Below are 6,064 nucleotides of genomic sequence, written 5' to 3'. Positions count from 1 at the left end.
TACTAGAAGCTTCCCGCCCGCCCCAAATGAGCAGTCTGGCCCGTTTGTGCCACTGCAGGGGTGGGGATGTGAGGGACTTGTTCCCTGCCCCCCTCTTCCCCGCCCACCCCACCCCCACCCGCCCTCCATTTGTTCTACTTCAGTCTCTTCCCTCAGGAATTTAAAGTCTTATTCTTCTCATCCCTGGTCATGGGTTCAGCGGCTGGAAGAGCTCGGTGTGTAGTATTTTTGCATGTTTATTTTTGGATCATGGGAGCTAGAGTATATGCTTCACTAGGGAAACTTCCTCACCCCAGAGAAAGATCCCCATCGCTCCAAGGCTTGAAGTGCTCCCCAGGTGCATGAAGTTGCTGGCTGGGTGAAACTAGTCTTAGCATGTTTGAATTCCAACGTGCCAAGAGCTGATTGATCAGAATAAGAAAAGACATAGCGACTGAGAATAGTAGAACTTAACCATCCCTCCCCCTGTCTTCTTTTAGTAGACCCAGTGCTTGGCACAATGCCTGACACATAGTAGACACATAATAAATGATTGCCAACTTGCCAAGGCCAAGAAAAGGAAAATGATTTGCCCAATGTCCAACAGTTAGGCAGGAGCAGAACCTGGGTTTATTTGTTTTTTCTAATTTTTTTAATAATTAATTTATTTTTACTTTTCAACATTCGCTTCCATAAGATTTTGAGTTTTAAATTTTCTTCCCCTTCCTCTTCTCCCCCCTCCCCAAGACATTCTCTATTATACATTATTATACATTCTCTATTTATACATTATTATACATTCTCTATTTATACATTCATATTAAACATATTTTCACATTAGTCATAATGTAAAGAAGAATTAGAACTAATGGGAGGGACCATGAGAAAGAAGAAACAAAACAACAAAGGAAAAGGAAAGCAAATAGTATGTTTTCATCTGCATTCAGACTCCAAAGTTCTTCCTCTGGATGAGGATAGCACTTTCCATCATGAATTTTTTGGAGTTGTCTTAGATCCTTGCATTGCTGACAGGAGCTAAGTCTATCAAAGTCAGTCATCACACAATGTGGCTGTTACTGTGTATAATGTTCTTCTGGTCCTGCTCATTTCACTCTGCATCAGTTCATATAAGTCTTTCCAGGTTTTTCTGAAGTCTGCTTGCTCATCATTTCTTATAGCACAATAGTATTCCATTACATTTATATACCACAACTTGCTCAGCCATTCCCCAATTGATGGGCATGCCCTCAATTTTCAATTCTTTGCCACCACAAAAAGAGCTGCTATGAATATTTTTGTATATGTGGGTCCTTTCCCTGTTTTTATGACCTCTTGGGACCTAGAAGTACTGTTGCTGGGTCAAAGGATATGTACAGTTTTTTGGCCCTTTGGGCATAGTTCCAAATTTTTCTCCAGAATGGCTGGATCAGCAGAACTTGGTCTTGAAGCCAATGTTCTTTCTTTTAATTTTATGTTAAGCTCAGGGTATATTATGATGTTTTATCCTATTTGGGATAAATATGGGGCAGTACATGACTTCCAAGTCTTCCTTCTATCAAATTCTGAGCAAGATAGGGTCAAAGCTGGCCTTTCTAAGCCCAGAGTAGCTGCAGGGGCAGTCCTATTCTCAGGTGGAAGGGAATGGAATGAAGATAATGGGCAAAATAGAGTTGAATGTAGACCAAATGACTGGGAAGAATAGATTGCTAACCACAGACCTCTGTGTTGTTCAGTCATTTAAATCCTGTCTGACACTTTGTGACCCCATTTGGGTTTTTGTGGCAAAGATATTAGAGTTGTTTGCCATTTCCTTCTCTAGCTCATTTTACAGAAGAAACTGAGGCAAACAGAGCTAAGTGACTTATCCAGGGTTACACAGTAAGTGTCTAAGGCTGGATTTGAACTCAGGTCTTTGTGATTCCAGGCCTGATGCTCTATCCACTGCACCACAAAACTCTAAGGAATGCCAAAGTTTAGGAGACAAGCAGAGGAAAAGCAGGGAACAGAGTCAGAACCAGGTACGTATGTGTCACAGAAACCAAGAAAAAAATGAGTTTCAAGAAGGGGTTGGTCATTTATTTCAAGACTGGGGAGACCTAAATATATTTATAGTTAGAAAGGAAGTAGCTACTACAGTGAGAGCCAGCTCTCATATTTCATGCTATTTTCTGTCTTGCTTGAGAGTCAGCAGGAATAGGAGAAAGATTGCCCCTCCATTGAAGATGGTTGACGAAAGTTGTATCATTATGTGGTAAGCCTGCTTTCAGTTCAGCAAAAAGGACTGCTAGTGGAAAAACGGAAGGGTGGAAATGGATTTGCTCAAAATAGAACAGTGATTCCTAAAGGCATAATGGAAAGTGTTGGGAAGAGGAAGAAGAGACCAGAATGAAACAATTTGAGTTAGACAAGGATTGAGAGGACATGGGAAGTAAAGGAAGTTATACCTATGGTAGTGGTTGTGTTTAACAAGGATGAAGAAGGCAAGATGCTGGGAGGTAGGCTTTAGGGACAGGTTGGCTATAGGTATGTAGATGGTGGTGGGGGGGTAGGAGTTGGGAATGCTAAGTTATCATCATGGAGAAATTTATAGAACAAGCTTGCTCCAAAATTCCCATCAGAATGATGATTGGGTGTTGATGGGCTTCCATAAATTGTCTCCTTAGGTGCTAGACTAGACCCAAGTGTGTGCTAGAACCAATTCGAACTGGCTCAAGAGAGGATTGTTAAATTTTTAGTGTGAGCATTTATTTACGCCTGGGACACTGCTACAAATCAGGGTTTGATTTTTTCTTTTGTTGATTGTCTAAAGTAATGGAGAAAATGTTAATAACGTATATTAAACTTAAAAGTGTGTGGTGCTGACTTTTTCCCTGGAGAACCAATTAGTAAACATTTGCCAACATATCCCTTGGCCTAGACCTGATAATATCAGAAAAAGTAGTAAAGGTTGTATGGGAACTAGGTAGGCTGGTGCAATGACTGGAGAAGCAAGATTCCTCAGAAGCAGATCTGTGCTTCAAGTACCTCTGTAATGTTGACTTGATCATAGCCATTTTTTTTTAATAAATTCTTATTGATATCCTATTTTACATCACCAGAATTTCTTCAACTGTCCTTCTCATCCCCCTCCCAGAGAGCCATTCCATACAAAATATATATATCTATATGTACATACATATAGATATATATTTTTTTATTTTGTTTTTGGTGAGACAGTTGGGGCTAAGCGACTTGCCCAGTGACACAGCTACTGATTGTTATATGTCTGAGTCCACATTTGAACTCAGGTCCTCCTGATTCCAGGGCCAGTAGTCTACACACTGCACCACCTTGCTGCCCCCAAAATTTTTTTCAAAGAAAAAGAGGAAAGGAAAATAGCAAATCCAACTAATACATTAAAAAAAAACCCTGAAAATATATGCAATATTCCACAATCATGGACCTCCCACTCTACAAAGGAGTGGAGGGAAGAAGGTCTTCTCATATCTCTTCCTTGGGGCCATGTTTGTTCTTTATTTACTTTTGTTTTGTGACTCTTCCATTTGCATCGATGTTGTCATATATTGTTTTCTTGGCTCTGCTTACTTCACTCTGCATAGGTTTTTATAAGTCTTTCCATGCTCTGTGTTCATCATGTTTATTATTTCTTATAGCACAATAATATTCCATTACATTCATGTACCAGTTTGTTTAGCCACTCCTAATCAGTGGGCATCTTTGTATATATAGTTCTTTGCTACAACAAAAAATGCTGCTGTAAATATTTTAGTGCATAAAAGGACTTTCATCTTATCAGTGACTTCCTTGGGGTATATGCCTAGCAGTGATAAATCTGGTTTGAAGGTTATGGACATATTAATGCTATTATGTGCATAATTCACCTAGCCAATATAAAGCATACTAGAATGCTAGGGGTAGATGGGCCATTAGAGAAGATCTGTTCCAATTTTCTTTTTTGCAGCTGAGAAAATCTGATTGAGACTTAGTGACTAGACCAAGATCATACAGCTCCTGAAAGACTTGGGACTAGAACTGAAATATCTTAAGCCTTTAATCTAGTTCCCTTTTTCTTTTTTTTAAGACAAAGGCAGCTAGATGGCACAGTGGTTGAGCAATGGGCATGGAATCAGGAAGACTAATCTTCCTGAGTTCAAATGTGGCCTCAGACCCTTATTAGCTGTGGGACCCCAAGCAAGAACTTAAACTGTTTGCCTCAGTTTCCTGTAAAATGAACTGGAAAAGGAAAAGGCAAGCCATTTCAGTATCTCCGCCAAGAAAAGCCCAAATGGGTTCATGAAAAGTCGGATACAACTGAACAAAATTTCTTTAGACAATCCAGCCAAGAGACATGTGAAAGTAAAGGATATTTGAAAAGCTATCATTTCTCAGGAGCTTAGATAACACTTCTTGACATCTATTAACTATATTGTTATACATGGTTGGTTTATTGGTTGTTACTGCTAAACTTTTTTTCTTTCTTTTTGGTTTTAAAACACCATATTGCACAATATTACTTAAGAACCATTAAGTAAATATCTGAATTTAATGATAGTAAAACCTAATTCATTCGTATCTCACCAATTCAGTTATTGGTAATTGGAACATGAGGAAAATTCTAAGGAGAGGTATATTTTACTTAACTGTAGAGACAAACAGTTCTTAAATACTATAAAACCACTTCAGCAACATTAATTTACATAAAATATGCTGACAGACTAATCTAATTAAAGGAATTTCAAATACTGAATTGAAAGTAGTCAAGTTGGAATTCAGTTACAAATATCTAATAATGAGATAGAACTCCCTCCTTTCTCTCCCCTCTGAGTGAAACTTGTATGTATATTTTAGAAAGTTGCTTATTAATGTCAAAGGCATTATGCTACTTACTACATTACCAAGCCTTAGAATATCAGTATCATCTTTGACCCCACACTCACTCACCTCACATATCCAAATTGTTGCCAAATCTAGTTTCTACATTCACAACTACCTCCCTATACACAGCCACCACCTGTACTACTGCAATAGCCTTCTAACCAGTATAAGTTCTCTTTCCTCTCCCTCTTCTCCACTTCGCTATCCAGGTGATTTTAACTCCCCTTACTAAACAGGCTTCGATGTCTCATCTCCCAGATCAAATGTAGTCTTCTGTTGGACATTAAAGCTCTTTATAACCTAACCCCTTTTTACCTTTCCAATCTTCTATCTTACTCCCTTCCTAGCATTCTTTGATCTAGCTACGCCGGGCCACTTGCATTTCCTAATACACAATACTCAATCTCCCATGAATGTACCTTTCCACCAGCTGTCCCCTATGAACTAGACACTCTGCCTCATTTTTCATGTTTTATTAATTTTAGCTAATAATCTGTTTCAATTATGTATTGACTGAGGTGCAGGAATATTTTTCCAATACCCTTAAATACTAATGCCTTCCATCTACTCTGTATATGTCTTTTATGTACCTGGTTACTTACACGCCTTTCTCTTTCATTGGTGTTTTTCCCCCTTTTTATTCCTAGAGTCTAGCACAGTGCCAGGCACCTAATAGGCACTTAAATACTTCTGCTTTGATCAATTGGCATTTTAGGGCATGGACACTATGGCAGCCAGTTCAAGATTGTGGATGTGACAGGGTTAGCATGAGGTAAGCCCAGACCTGAAGAGGCAAGCTGCCATCCTACATTATGGGGAGTTGGCATAACCAGGGTACTTCAGCTCTAAAGCAGAGATGATTTCAGGCTGTCTGGATTAACAGCTTCTGGAAGCCACATGAGTTGATGGGCTGGAAAGAGGACAAGATATGGCACCCTTTCTCCCAGTGTTTCTTTGCTCTAAAAAAGGAGCCTTGGATCCATAACTTCCACTTGGGGAACTGGCCTGAAAGACTGGGAGTGGGGGCAAGAGGGACTGGAAATGCTTAGGCTAAGCACTCTATGAAACAGCTCTTAAGATATATCTTATTCCTTTTCTTAGTATGCGAAAGATGTATATAGCTCTAGTGCTGTGGACTGGTCCAACTAATCCATAAAACTTAGTAAGGTGCTACTCTATAAGAATAATTTACTTGATAGTATTAAGAAAA

Source organism: Phascolarctos cinereus, unplaced genomic scaffold, assembly GCF_003287225.1.
Source record: "Phascolarctos cinereus isolate Bilbo 61053 unplaced genomic scaffold, phaCin_HiC Scaffold_3;HRSCAF=262, whole genome shotgun sequence".
In the NCBI taxonomy this organism is placed as follows: domain Eukaryota; kingdom Metazoa; phylum Chordata; class Mammalia; order Diprotodontia; family Phascolarctidae; genus Phascolarctos; species Phascolarctos cinereus.
Note: the sequence above shows the minus strand (reverse complement) of the source record.